Consider the following 15969-nt stretch of genomic DNA (forward strand, 5'->3'; position numbering starts at 1 on the left):
TGTGCACACACCCATATACAGTTTATAAGTAGTACTCAATGTCTACAATGGACAAGTAGCAAAGCTGAATTAGAGATGAGAAAAAATGTCTGTATAAGAAGATAAAACTGGTCAGATAAAAAGCATTGAATATAAATGAACATGTAAAACTGGCAGTTCAACCTTGCTGAGGACAGGTGTCAGCACTGGGCAATTTTCCTAATGCAGGAAAGAAGGTAGAGATGAGTGTGGGGTGGTGGTGGTTGTGGGTGAGGAGAAATGGGAAAGATCTGTATATATAAAATAAGCAAAACCCAGTCCAAACCTTATTGAAACTGAGGTTTTTGCTAATCCCAAGCTTTACCTTTCCCAAATTCATAAAAGGATGCCAGTTTCAGATGCATATGGGTCAGATTCACAGCTGTCATGAAGTGGAATAGCTTCAGTGACTTCATTTTCATACCCGTTTATCCCAGCTAAGGATCTGGCCAAAACTCACAATGGTGACTTGTCAAATCTTGGAAATGAAAATAGACCCTGATGAAAAGTCAGGGGTCTTTGCAGTTAACAAGATTCATGATTTAAGCTTTTGATTAAACAGAAAAAGATGGATAAAAGTGCTTCTTTGTCCACAGCAGCAAAGTGCACCGGCCTCGCTAATTGCATGCAAGCTGGACAGAGTGATATATACTCACTGGACATTTCTTTTTCTGTGTAAGAGTCTGAGCACTTAAACAAGGAACACATTTTTCTTGTCAAATTCTGAAAATTCAACACCTCCATGTTACTCCCACAAACCCTAGTATTTATGTTTCCCATTAAAAAAATAAGCTGTTCAGGGTCTCAGACATTTTAGACAATCCCCTTCCCTTAGTTACCATTGCCCAGCACTCGTAACTCAACCTCTTTCTTGGCCCACTGGGTTTTACTGGCTTTCAGGCATGCAAGCATCTAAGCTTCATATATTGGAGAAGTGAAATCTTACTTCCAATCAGTTCTTGCATATAATCCATTTTTTATTAGATTGAAGTGTTCTTACAGTGACCTGCCTCGCAGAAGCCAGATACTGCAAGATACTGAGTGGCCTAAATTCCCAATGAAATAAATCTATGGAAAATAGTAGTGCTCAGCACTTTGCAGGAGGTATTCAGCATTGGGCGTTATGTGACCATGAAGAGATAATGAGGATTCAACCTTAATTAATGGGCAATGTGTCAGTTTTAAGGCTACTGTAGCCTTGCAAGCATTGTAATCTGTAATACAGGCAGTCCCCGGGTTACATACAAGATAGGGACTATAGATTTGTTCTTAAGTTGAATTTGTATGTAAGTCGGAACTGGCTCCAGATTCAGCCGCTGCTGAAACTGATCAGCGGCTGACTACAGGAAGCCCTAGGCAGAGTTGCTCTGCCCCCGGCTTTCTGGAATCAGCCGCTGATCAGTTTCAGCAGCGGCTGAATCTGGACTCCTGGGACAGAACAGCTGGGGCGCTGCCAGGTAGGTCCACGCAGGACCAACCCGGCAGCACCCCAGCTGCTCTACCCCAGGCGTCCCGCAACAAAAGCCTGGTCTGCTGGGGGTGGGGGGCGCACTAGCTGCGCCCCCCTCCCCGCCTAGCAGACCAGGGAGACCCAAGCAAAGCCACGGAGGCGCAGAGGCCCCGCCGCCTCTGCGGCTTTGCTCCTGTCTCCCTGCTGTGCTGGGGGAGTCCCCCCCAGCACAGCAGGGAGACCCGAGCAAAGCCGCACAGGCGGCGGGACCCCGCTGCCCGTGCGGCTTTGCTCCTTTGCCCGGGAGCAAAGCCGCACAGGCGGCGGGAGTCCCCCCCAGCACACCAGGGAGACCCGGAGCAGCTTTTCTCGCCCCGGAGGACGCGGTGGTGGGACTGCTGCGCTCTGGGCGGTCCCGCCGCTCGCGAGCTCCGGGGCGAGAAAAGCCCCGTTCGTAAGTGCGGATCCGACGTAAGTCAGATCCGCGTAAGTCGGGGACTGCCTGTACAATTGAAACAGAGCAAAACAATGTACTGTAGACCTTTTTCTTGCTTCTTTCTGATAGAACCATCTATATGTTCCTTTTGGATCTTTTAAATCCTAAGGGATAAATGATAAAAAAAAAATATTCAATGAAACCATGAATAGCCAATAAGACTGTCATATTTCATTAGCGACATCTGAGAAATAGTATATTAACATACAAAATAACGTAATTGTTTCCAAATTCAATGGGAGAAAAAGTATTGTAACCAAAATAGAAATTAGTCAGAATCTCCAGTACTACATGTCTGGGTTAAAAATAGAAATTAAAATGATATGTTTTAAATTCAAGATAAATATTCCTACTTTATGAATGCTATTAAAATGTATCCCTTCTGGAAAAATTGAACCAGATCTAACAACTGGCTTTTTTGCACTCTCTAAATCTTTTTGTTAAAATGACCCGTGTGTCATCATTTTTTACCTCCATGCAGTAATTAACCACTCTGCAAGTCACCACAAGTAAACCAGAAATGAATCACACAGACAAAAAAAATAAAATAATAATAATACTGTAGCATTAATAGGGTTTAATCCAAGGTAAGCAAACATACTCAGCTACCCTCTTATGCTTGTCAAGCACAAATGTCATGAAATTTTCAGCAGCTTCTCATGTCCTACATTACAATTTTGGTTGCAGAAGCTTCAAAGCCAGAATCAAACGGAAAGACTAAAATGAAGAGAACTGCCCTTGAACACACCTTAAATAGTTTACATGTGTTATCCATTCAAAGGAAAGCAGTATTTGCTGGCTTGCATGTGAAACTTTTTCCAGTGCCTTGCATAAAATGATGAAAAATATGCAAATAAGATTAAGCATCATGCAGTGCACTTAGTCATATCTTGTAATATCTTGAGGGTGGAAGAAATACGAGGAATGAAGTCATCCAGTTTTCCCTTAGTTTTTTGTTAACCACCAGTATGTCTACATCCAGAGAAACAAGGTGGGTGAGGCAATATCTTTTATTGGGCCAACTTCTGTGGATGAGAGACAAAAGCTGGCCCAATAAAAGATGTTATCTCGCCAATCCTAGAATCCTAGAGCTGGAAGAGACTTCAGGAGGCCATCAAGCCCAGACCCCCGTCCAAAGCTGGATCAACCCTAACTAAATCATCTCAGAAAGGACTTTGTCAAGCTGGAACTTAAAAACCTCTAGGAATGGAGATGTTACCACCTCTCTAGGTAATCCATTCCAAAACTTCACAATCCTACTGAAATAGGTTTTTCTAATATCCAACCTAGACCTCCCCCACTGTAACTTGAGACCATTGCTCCTTGTTCTGCCATCCGTTACTACTGAGAATAGCCTCTCTCCAACCTCTTTGGAACCCCACTTCAGGTAGTTAAAGGCTGCTATCAAATCCCCCTCACTCTTCTCTTTTGCAGACTAAATAAGCTCAAATCCCTCAGCCTCTACTCATAGATCATGTGCTCCAGCCCCCTAATAATTTTGGTTACCCTCCGCTGAACCCTCTCCAATGGGTCCACATCCTTCCTGTAATGGGTTTAAAAAAATTATTGCACAGTTCTATATAAGCTCTTATTCAAGTCTTGGGTAATTAGTACAATAACTTTTTGTCCCAGAAACTGAACATTATACAGTATTTGCTAGCATTCTTTGGAAGAAAGAAAAGCCACTCCGTGTGGGGCAAGGGATATGGGCCATTGTTTGTTTGGCAATTACAGAGATCTAAATTTTCCACTTTTGAAAAGAAAGGGAAATAAGATGTAGGAAAGAATTGCAGAACTAGATGAAAAGAGAGCACATATGAGAGTCTCTCTCATTTTTGTTTTCTTTTTCCTTTCCCCTTTCTTCTCCCTCACATCATTTCTCATTCCTGTCCTTGCCCCTTTGATCCATCTTCCTTTCTTAAAACCCTTCCTTTTACTCTCCCTCCTCATCTTTCCTCCTTCTAGGTTTCCATTATATTTCCTTAGCTTTATTCCCCTCTTTCTTCAACAGAAGGCTACTGTTGAATTTAAGTGTTCCTGTCGCCTGTCTTACTGCTATTGCTTGTCTTTTAACCAGTATTCATACTTAGCTGGAACTTGCTGGAGGGCGTGCAGTCTGTGACGGCAAGTCGTGCTTCAGCACACTTGTCCATTCAGTATAGCAGGATTAAGGGCAAGAAGCAAAGGGGAAATACAGCCTCTCGAGTTATGAACGAGTTACGGATCAAACCCTTGGCTGTAACTCGATCTGTTCGTAACTTGGACCCCACTGAGTTACATAGCGACCGCGCTGTTTATAAGCATGGGTCGCGTTCATAACTCGGGGACTGCTTTTACGACCACTCCATGGGAGCTTTGGTCGTAAATGTGAACGGTCGTAACTCGACCGTTTGCAACTTGGGGACAGACTGTACAGCAGTGGGAACAATAAATGAGTCAGTGGCCTGAATTGATCTAGAGACAATGGTTGAGAGCTCGTGCTGCATCGCTTAAGTGCAGTACAGAATTTACAGTCCAGCTGTGCCGGGAACTATGGCAGCTATAAGCTACCTGTGTGCCTGCCCAATTCTGCATTGTTCTGTGTTCCCCAGTTCTGTGTGAGTTATAGCAGCCTGTTTTCAGATGCCCTGTGGGATTCTGCATTGTGTACTGTGGCTTCAATCACTGATAGGCCCTTGTTGATCCCCAGCCTCCCCCCGGCTCATCCCTATAACAGGATTTGGAAAAGAGGTCTTGGAAGGCAGATCCCTACTCCAAGGTTTTTTAATTTGCCCTCTGATCCTGAATTTAGGTCTGGGAAAAGTAAATCTTGCTAGTCTACTAGGAATCAAGGCCGATAACCTCCTTTTACATACCCAGTCTGATTGCAAGACGTTAATAGCAAACATGAACTGAGGGGCATGTAATATTTATAAAAAAACTAGAAGACATGCCTGGCATTGTCTGGTTCCTTCAGAGCAGGGAGCTAGTGGTATAGTGGATACAGGAATCAGGGCAGGGAATTGGGTATGTGGGGCGTGGGGGACAGGGCAGGAGACCAGGAGTAGGGAGGGGTAAGGAGGGACTCATGTATTTCTCTCTTCCCTGGCTGGCAGGGCCTTTCCCCCCTCCCAAGCCACCAGGGGCCTTCTGTCTCTTCTTCAGCCTCTAGGGGCCTTCTGACTCCCCCAGCCCACACAACTGCCAGGGGCTTTCTGCCTCCCCTCTCAGCCCCCAGGGGCCTTCTGCTTCCCCTCCCAGCTGCCCAGGGCCTTCTGTCCTGCCCCTCAGCCTCCCTAGCTGCTAGGGGCCTTCTGTTTCCCCCCAAGGCTGCTCCTCCTGGCCAGCAGGGACCTTCTGCCTCCTCCAGTCACCAGGGGTCTTCTGCATCCTCCCCACACCTTCTGTGTCCCCTCCCCATTTGCCAGGGGCCTTCCTCCCTCCAAAGGCCGGGGCTGGGGGGCTGGGGGGCTGGGGGGCTGGGGGGCAGGAGGAAAGGGTTTGGGGCAGGAGGGTTACTTACCTGGTTTGGTGGCAGGCAAGATGGTGGAGCCCCAGTCCTGCTGGTCACTCTCTTGGTGGTGCAACTGCCTCTACTGGTTTCTTTGCAGTATATCTCTCCCCTGTGCTCACTGTCCCCATTGGCCACTGTTAGTATCATGTCCCTCCTCTCTGTATCCCTGCTTTTCACATCCCTGCTCTCTCTTCCCCCTCCTTTCCATGTAATGGAAAACAGTCCCATTTCAAGGATTTCCTGTTTTCCTGGCACAAACCCTAACTTTCATTTGAGTTAAGATAAGAGGAAGTTGAATACCAAAATTTGGTGGGCCTAACTCTTACGGAGGAGTTCTTGAATAAACAGACTCACAGATGGCTAGACGAACATTTCTAAAATGTATAGCTAGATAAACATAACTCCTTCATTCTCCACAGAAAGCAACAACCTCTCTCACGGCTCAGCAGGGTGGTATAGTCTCTATAGAGCTTTATTTTCCAGCATTGCTAGTCTGTCTTTGCTGCACAGATGACTTTATGAAACTAGTTCTCACTGTTGCTTTTCTACCCTTGCTGCCCCAATGCCTTCAGTTCTTTTTCAGTTCTAAAAGTCAAGGAACAGCCAGCAGAAAAACAAAAGGAAGGGTTTTTTGTCTTATAGCTTAAAACAATTGTTTCAGTTAGTCCTCAGCAACAACCTCAACCATCAATTTTTTTTGTTAATTCTTTTCATCCACATTTTTGCACACATGTTCTATAGGAAATGGTTCTGTCTGTGACTCACCCAGAGATACTGCATGACCTTCTGTTATGGTGAATACTCTTTGTACTGTGTCCATGATACATACTGAATCATGCTGAGAAGGTCAAGTAAACAGTGTAACTTATGGTGATGACAGCACCCAAACTTTCTCATAAAATTCCCATGCATCTTTGATACTGGGAGTAGCTTATAAATATTTTACCACTAATTTGCAGTAATTTGCAGCTAACATGAGGTAAAAACCAGAACCAAAGTTTGGGGAGGGTGCAAAGATTCACTCAAATGAAGCATGGAGCAGTTCCAATTCCCTTCACCCACCATGGATTTTAATGTTTCCAATCTTGAAATTTCTCCTGATCTCCCAATAAATGATTTCATTACAGATAAATTATTGGCATAACTAGCATAGATTAGCATAGGCAACCCTTCCCACCTTCCAGTGTCTGCCTGATATCCATAAGCTATAGGATAAAGAAAAAAAGTGTATTAGAACAATTTGTTTAAAAATGCAGCAAGAAGCTATGTTTTGTGACTTGCGTAATCATAGCATAGCTATTAGCCACTGGCTCATCTTGTAGCCTTCATAGAATCATAGAATATTAGGGTTGGAAGAGACCTCAGGATGTCATATAGTCGAGTGGTTCCCAACCTTTTTTATACTGCAGACTGGCAAACCCATTCACACACTTTTGGTGGACTAGTAACATTTCATATACATATGTGTATATTCATTATACAAATATGCAGATAAAATGTTACCAGTCTGCCAAAAGCCTCTGCCCCCAGAGCCACCGCGAACAGCCTGCTTCAGCTCTGGCAGTCTCCACGTGGTGGGCACTGGAGCTGAAGCTGGCTGTTTGCAGCAGCCCTGTAGCTCTCACAGATCATTCACCCACCTCCCCCTGCTCCCCAGTGCCAGCCTTACCCCATGTATCATCCCCACTACTTGCACCACCCCCACAATCCCCCAGTGCTAGCTCCCCACCCCAAACACCCCAGCACTCCCCAGTATTAGCCCACCACTTCTTAGAGCTCCCCAGTTCTAGCCTTGACCCCAGAGGCCCCCAGTATTAGCTTCATGCTCAGAACCTCCCAGTGCCCGCCTCCTGACTCTTAGCGACTCTCACCCTCAGAGCCCCCAGCACTAGTGCTGCCCCCAGAAGACTAGTGCCTGCTCCACTCCCCTCACTTAGCCCTGATCTGCCTTCCAGCCATCAGCTGAGTGCTTCTGTCCGGGTTGTGGCTCCATGTAGCCCTCCTGCTGTGCAGCGAACCACTCTTCTGCATCCAGGAGGAGACCCTGTCCCTTCCCGGTGCTGGTTTGCTGAGAGGTGGGGCAGGACACACCTCTCCCAACAGCTGTGATGGGAGGGAAGGTGCTGGGTGGTGTACCCCAACCCCGGCCCCCAGAGCTGCTGCGGCCCAGTAGCCAGCAGTTTGCAGACTGGCACAGGTCCACAGACTGGAATTGGGAACCGCTGATCTAGTCCAACCCCCTGCTCAAACAGGACCAACTCCAACTAAATCATGCAAGCCAGGGGTATGTCAAGCTTGGCCTTAGAAACTCTAAGAATAGAGATTCTATCACCTTGCTAGGTAACCCATTCTAGTGCTTCACCACCCTCCTAGTGAAACAGCTTTTCCTACTATCCAACCTAGATCTTCCCTACTGCAGCTTGAAACCAGCTTGCTTGTTCTGTCATCTGCCACCACTGAGACCTCTCTCTTTGGAATCCACCTACAGGTAGTGGAAGAGTGCTATTAAATCTTCTCTTCTGCAGACTAAATAAGTCCAATTCCCTCAGCCTCTCCTTGTAAGTCATGTGCCACATCAATGTTTCTGGGATTGTTGCCACTGTCAACAATGTCAGTCAAGAAATGAAAGACTCTTGGATTCCCAGACAACCACTGATAGAAAGAGAAAACAATAGGATAGTTAAAAACACCATACTGGGAGCTTAATATAAACATACACAAAGAATGGAAGCAGCTTAGAAAATGGAAAACTGGTTGGGGTATGTGTGTCATTTCTTGGCTCTAGAGTGCTAGCTTTGTTTTCTGTGAGTCAAGCATATAAACTGGGCATATACTAAATTATTTTTCCTATGAATATTTACTCATGTGAAAATAGAATTAATCTCATCTGTATTCATGCTTCTTTTTGTGTTCACTGTTCACAGATATTCTAGCCAATTGCTTTACTGTAAAGAAATGTGCCTGAAAATTGTGAACTGTTATTTTTTAAGATTTACATTGTAGCAATGCCTGAGAGCCACAACCAGATTGGGATCCTATTTTGCTACACTCTGTATAAACATATAGTAAATGAGAGTGCCCGCCCTTACGAGCTTATTGTTTAAAAAACATGTGATGGCTGGATGAGACAAACAAGCAAGCCGGTGTGTGGTGTGCTGCAGTGAGGGAGATGGGGTAACAGCTATAATAGACTGTGCGCACTTCTTCCACAGTCTCTTGTAGTGATCACAGCTCCCCGGCTGTGTCTACACTGGCATCCCTTCCGGAAAAGGGATGCTAATGTAGCACTTTGGAATAGGCAAATCCGCGGGGGATTTAAATATCACCCGCGGTATTTGCATTAAGATGGCTGCCGCTTTTTTCATTGATTTATGTGCCCAGCTGATACAGCTCACATATCCAATACTTGCAATGAATGGCTTGTAAACAATCTGAAAGCTAGGAATTATTTGCATAAATTATTTGGTGAATCATTTTTAATAATGAATATATTTTTAAAAACCTGATGGTAGAGAATTTCTGACTTGACAGATGCTACATTCTTTAAATAGAGGATTTCTTAGGCTATGTCTGCTCAGATCTAACATTTTGTATTTTGAGATGTATCAAAATCGGTATTAAAATAAATGACATGTTTGCAATCCAGTAAGAACTGATGGTTGTTAAAGTTGGCTTTGGATCTGTATCCTATAGGCAGCCTTTTTAACCTGATGCATATCAGTAGGTCAGCCATTTAAGATCACCGATAACACCTAACTTTCCGCATAACATGCTTAGTCAGAGCTGACATCCCATTGTGTATTTTGAGTGATTTTTTTCAGAACCCAGGGAGAATTTATCTTCCCTTTGAAATGTTTGATTACATTCCAAGCACATTCAGCATTTGAAGCAGTAATTTGAGACTATTCACCGTAAATACATGGTCTAGAAGGAAATCATAATGTTGGGAATTTTTACTTTTATATGACAGAGAAACAAAAGCCAGTGAGAGAGAGTGATGGGGAATCTGCCCCTCACTGACCCTCCAAGGGTTAAAACCAGTCTAGGGAGGCTGAGTGGTAGGCAGCCACAGGTGAGGCTGCAGAGAATTAAGGGCCAGCGGGGGCTGTATAAATAAGGGCTCCTGGAGTAGAGGAAAGTTCTCACTCTTTCTTTAGCTGTAGAACAGGAGGGACCTGGTTTCCAAGGAAGCTGCAAAAGCTTCCTGAGATGGAGTAGTGCTGGGGAAAGGCAGGCAGAGCTGGGTAGCTCTGTCCTAACCTCATTCCCAAGCTGCAGGGCCTGAGGGTACTAAGGCTGCAAGGAGGCAGCCAGAGCAGGAGAAGGCAGCAGGTCCATACCCCCTTTCCTATGATGAGCGCCATTTAAGACTGCAGTTTGCCCCTGAGATAAGGGGCTAGATGATGGTTGGCAATAGGATCGCTGAGTCAAGGTGGGTATAGAGGGTTCCCTGAGTGGGAGGACCCCAGAGCATGGGGGCACTGTGGCAGGGCACCACAGTCTGGGAGGGAGGTGGATCTGGTAGGGAGCTGGGTCCTAATGTAAGGTGGCAGAACCATTAATACATAAACAGGTAATAGTAGGTGAGACACCAGCTGGAAGGGGAGGGGTGTGTTCCTGTGCTGAGCGAAGCTAATTCCTGAGTGACCAGCAAGAGTGCCATGGTGGTGAGTTGCACCATATTATAAAGCGATTAGAGAGCATATCCAATTTCTTAAACATGGGTCCCATAGGTTGTGATGAAGGTGTCAGAACAAGTCTTGAGCAGAATAGTAAAACTGCAAGGAAATACACTGTATCATAGAGGTTTCCCATGTCTGCATCTGAGATGCTTTAATTTCACTTTGGTCTCTAAAACATCCTGCTCTACCAGATGCAAAACAGGCAAAGATACAGAAGCATCAGCAGCATGTGGGTGAACTTACACTATGACTTTTTAAGCCTTTTATAAAACAAATCTCAGACATCATATTAATATTAATAAGGTGAGTTAATCACTGTTAATGACAGAGATTAACCGAGTCATAGTCTGCAGCTTTTGTCCCGATACTAACAGTGTCCAAGCTTATCATTCTGTTTACAATATCGTATCTTTACTTGGTGCAATGAATGGCTGATTTGGTCCTATTCACAGCAGTAAAATGTTTCAGGATTTCATCTTTCAAGATGGCATGAATTGCTTTTACAAACCATGGCTCTGAGCCTTTTGAGATATTGTAGGAAGTAAATTCTATTAATTTCTTCTTGCAGCAGTAAAAGAAATGTTATGTCTGTTGAAGTATTTCTACATTTGTGTACCAGTTCAGGAAAACAGTAAGATTATTAACAGACTTCCCTCTCCCCCTTTAGCTAAGGGTCACAGCATGACCTCAGTTGATATAGCAGTGTAAATTTGGGACATCTTTAATTGAAAATTGAATCTGGCCCAAAATTTGTTGTGATGGCAATTTTTTTGGTTGCAAAATTGCATATAAAAGAGCTAGATGTATCTGAGAACACAAAGTAATTGTACTATGTAGAATGGTCACATCAATTCAAAGAGCTCTTATGCCTGCTTGTGATGGGATGTACAGGCCCTTTGACATCCTCTGATGGAGGTCTTGCACTCCTACCACATATGACCCTAGAAAAGGAGCAGTGAAGTTGAGTCCTTCAGACCTGCCTAGAAAGGCTGCAAGGAAGCAACTAATCAGAGTGCAACAGGCTCAGTTATAAGGAGGTGCAGGGCCTGAGCTGGCTGGGACCAGAAGAGGTCAAAAGGGCTGGAAGGCTGTGAAACTTTACACTTAAAGAGGTCTGTGGAGAGACCCCGCTCAAACAGGAAACAGTTTGAGAACCTACTTCAAGCTACCTGAGAGGAAAGTAGCCCAGGGAAACAGGAGTAACCATTAAGGAAGAGCAACATGTGGGTGCTGTCTATAGGGTCCCTGGATTGGGAAATAGAGTAGAAAGAGATAATACTCTGTATTAAAAGCCAAGAAAAGGGTTGAGAATTTTAACAGGTCCAGAAAATGACCTGGATGAAGAGCTCGGACAACAAAGAACAACTAAAGCAAGTCAAAAAGTCTCAAAGGAGAAAGTCCTGGGGGCAGTGCTCTGTATCAGGGCAGGCATGGACTTAAAGCTAGACAAGAAGAGGCTAACATCTGAGCCTAGAGATAGGACTACAGATATTAACAAGGGCCCTGGTAGAACTCTCCACCTCTGCAAAAGGGGTTATCCCTCTATTAATTGAATGATTAAGCCACTAAAGAACCTCTTGATACAGGGAACAGCCAACAGGGACTACGGGGAGCAGAGAAAGGAAAGAGTGCAGGATTGCACCCTGCCAAGAGGAGGTGCTCAGGTGAGGCGAGTGCATACTGTCACACTGCTCCAATCTATTAAAAATATAGCACTATAGAATAGGGGTAACCAAACTTACCATCCAAGCCACATATGACAATCTTCCAAAGTTCGGGTGCTGGGGCACAACTGCTAGGGCTCAGGATTTAAGCCCTGTGGGAGGCCCACACCTCATTGGTTTGAAGTCCTAAGACCCCTCTCCCTGCTTGGCAGAGACCCCATCCCACTATCCTGCCGCAAGGCAGAGGTCCTGAGCTACCTCCTGGTAGGTGGAGAACGGAGTGGAGGTGAGGCCCCATGTGAGCCCCCACAACTTGTAATTTTTAACTGTAAAAGAGCCGCATGTAAGCTCATAAGCCAACCTGCATATAGAATAGAATAGGAAAAAACATCAAGGCATATTAGAACAGAAACAAGCTCACCTTGCTTTATTGTGCCAGTAAAATGAGCACAATTCTTCCTGTTTTAAAGTGTTTTGTATATCGTAATTTTATTTTCTTATCCCAAAACTCCTCCTTCATATCCTATTTAATGTCTAATTCCTGGTCCCATTGGAGAGAATGGTAAATTTCCATGGGATTTGTGGTTGCTCAGAACCTCTGAAAAAAAGTCAAGCCACAAATTGCTATTTTAAACAAACGGAATAATTAGAGAGGAAAATGTGTCAAAGAGAGAGATGGATCGTAACGACTAAAGCAGTCTATGTAGCACATTAGGACAACTAACAGTTTAGCACAATGACAACAGACATAGGAAAGTTTCAAGGAGGCTCTCGGGATCCACATCAAAGCCAGATAGAATTTGTATTCTGGGAGGCGTACTGCCATTGTCTGGAGTCTCCCTGAAGTGAACATTTAAACACATTATTTCATAACAGCTGGGGAAATCACTCAGGAGAGCTGCTGTGTTTGAAGCAAACTTGAGCTGAGATTTCAATGCATCCAGTAAGAACCTCTAAATAGAAGTAGGAGATCAATACATCTTCCTTAACAGTGTAGTGAGAGGTGAGAGAGTTTTTTCACCACATGGATGTGTAGTCAGCCGAGGGCTCTGATTCCAGGAGATTCCTTAGGACTTCCTATTGCTATGTCTGCTTGTTCTTTGTACTGCGGAGATAAGTACTTGAATGTTTTCTATAACTTAAGTTTTAGTCTAGTTACATATTTTTATCTTCGATTTTTCATATATATCTTTCTATTTGTAATTTTTAAATAACTTGTACATCGTGGGCAATTTTTAAAAGGAAAGGAAACCCAGGTTTGCACATTGAATGAGTCTGCAATTGTGTGTCTAATTTGCATGTGTAATTTTCTCAATCTGCATCCGATGGCCAACTAGACATTTATCTAGTCACGAGGTATTAGGAATAAGAATACGTGCAAACAATTATGGGAATTTCATACTCAAATTAGGCATACAATTGGACACACATTTTACAATGGCCTTAGGCCCTCCTGTCAGCTCAACCTGCCAGCTAAGATAGGGTTCACATCCCTGTGGATGAACTGCTGTCCCAGCGGTGTAGTCACCAGGGTCATCTGGGGAGGCCACACCATGTAAGTGCCATCACTGTTCCCTTCCCGGGGGGAGTGGGCATGGGGAGGGAGACCAGGGACCGCATGCGTGGGCCTTGCTTACCATAGATCACACAGCAACCTCTGTATGTGCGAGCATGTGCCATGCCACCCCTGGGCAGGTGGCTCCAGCTGAGTGCCACACAGGGGCCATGGCCTGATAGCCACATGCGTGTGTGAAGAGACCTGACATGCTCCTGACCCCAGGGCGGGGCACAGCAGGATGCCCTCCCTTCACAAACCCCCTCTGCACAGAGGCAGAGGACATCTTCCCCCCCACCTTGGCCGCACTATACATAGCACAGGGGCATGGGTGTGGTCTCGGGGCAGCTCTCACTCCCGGGGTTAGCTGGACATTCCGACCATGGCCTCTGTGCAAGCACATCGGCTCTGATGGTGCAGGGCACGGTCATCCTCACCTCACAGAGGGGGGCTGGGCTTCACCCACTGTGTCGCCAGGGAGAAGTGACCACTTCTCTTCTTTCTCCACAGCTGCACCAGCTGCGCATGCAGGGTGCACCACCCTGCCCAGGACATCCTCCCACACCCGAGGGCTCAGCAGGTCCACCGCAACACTGCAGGGGTACCGAGACCAGCACCTGATTCAGTGCGGCATGGCTACTGCAGCCCAAAGCTTGCCCAGGGTTGTTCCATCTGTGCCCATCTGCAGACCCTGGTGCAGAGCATGCTGCCTCGTGCCGCTCCAGCTCCTGCAGCCTCCCCAGCTCCCGCTCCTCCACCCACTCCTTCTCCCTCTCTTCCCTCTCCCCTCTCCCTCCTCAGTCTCTACAATCCTCCTCCTCAATCTCTACACCCCCACCTCAACCTCCATTCTCCCCATCCTCCTGAGGAAGCTGAGGTCCCCACACCTACCATGCTGGGAGAAGGTTGGCCTGGCCAACCTTCCGACCTAAATGGCGAGACTCCCACCCTGAGCCCTGAGCTTCCCCTCCCCCTTCTTCCCCTTGCTTCCCCCTTCCAGCTCCCTCCTCCCAGGTTTCCCCCTCCCCTCTTCTGTCCTCTCTTCTCCCCTCTCCCACCTCCTTTCCCCAGTCTCCCCAGAGCTTCATACCCCCACAGTTTTGTTAAATAAACAGAGTTTATATTTTTGAAAATAGGTGTATTTTATTTGACATCAGGAAAGGGGGCTAGGGAGGCGTAAGTGGAAGGACGTGACGGAGGAATGAGGCACAAGCCCCCAGTGGGGCAGACCAGGGAGGCTCTTAATGCTCCTCAGGGTGGAAGCTCTCCCGCGGAGCCTCCTGGATACTGATAGCCCCTGGATGGACCTCCCGGATGGCAGCATGCAGAAAGTAGGAACGACGCATCCATGAGAAGCACCAGAGTTCCCCGAGGCAGCTCTGACTCCATGTTGCAGAGTGCTGTGGTGTCCTGAGTGGGGCAACCAGAGCATGCAGAGATAAAATGCTTTGCTGTCCCTCATCGAGGCAGACAAGCAAGCAGGGAAACCTGAGAACCGGCTGTCCGGGGGTCCCTTTAAGCACAGACCTCAGATAGCCTCAGGCAGCAGCCCCACACAGTAAGTCCTGACCTGGTGCCCTTCTGGAACTGGTTCTGGCCAGCCTTAAATGCAATTCAGAGTCCACTCAGAGTGGATGTGCTATTTCAAAATAGCTTTTTGTATGTAGATGCGTTATTTCGAAATAAGCGATTTCAAAATAACTATTTTGAAATATCACTGTAGTGTAGACATACCTGTCAGAAATAAAGAGCTGCACCAGCATCTCTGTCCTCTACTCTGTGATTACAAAGCTAGCCTGGTGCTCTATGCTGTTTTTTTTCTGGTAGCTGAGAAAGAGAAGCTTGTCCACTGCCCCAGGCTGAGCCCTCTGACCTGCCCTTTCCCTTTTAAAAACATCTTCCCCAAGACTGGGATAACTCATAGATTCAGTGCGAAAGCTATCTTCTAACCTCTTCTTGCCTGATGCAGGATGGCTACACACTGTCATATCATCTTTATTTAGCAAAGCACATAGCACATGTGTAACAAAACACATGTGTTCAAGTCCCTATGGCTTTAACAGTTAAACATGTGGGATGGACTTTAGCATGTGTGAAAGTGCTATACTCTAGGTAGGCTATGTCTACACTGGCAGCTTCTTGTGGAAGAACAATCGTTCTTCCGCAAAAACTTGCTGGTTGTCTACACTGTATGAGCGTTCTTTCAGAAGTAAATTTACAGTACAGTAGAGTCCCGATTATCCGACCTAAATGGGACCGACAGGTGGTCGGATTACCGAAAATGTCAGATAATAGGGAGTACAGGGAGGAAGGGGTAGCTGCTGGCGCTGCTTGGTCCCCATCCATGCCTGGCCCCTTCCCACCCTGCAGCTCCTGGGCGTGGGCCGGGAGAATGGCTCTGTGCCCAGGAGCTGCAGGGAGGGAAGGAGCCAGGTAGGGATGGGGACCAAGCGATGCCGGCAGGAGGCTCTGACCTGCGGGAGGCTGCTGGAGCCTCTTCAGCTGGGGAGGCTGCATGCGGCATAGCAGCACAGGGCGGCTGGCCTTGGGGGCTGCATACTCGCGCTGCGCTCGGCTGACAATGGTCTGTGGCTATGTCAGATAAAGCGGA

The sequence above is a fragment of the Pelodiscus sinensis genome, chromosome 2 (assembly GCF_052426305.1).
Source record: "Pelodiscus sinensis isolate ZL-2025 chromosome 2, ASM5242630v1, whole genome shotgun sequence".
NCBI lineage: Eukaryota > Metazoa > Chordata > Testudines > Trionychidae > Pelodiscus > Pelodiscus sinensis.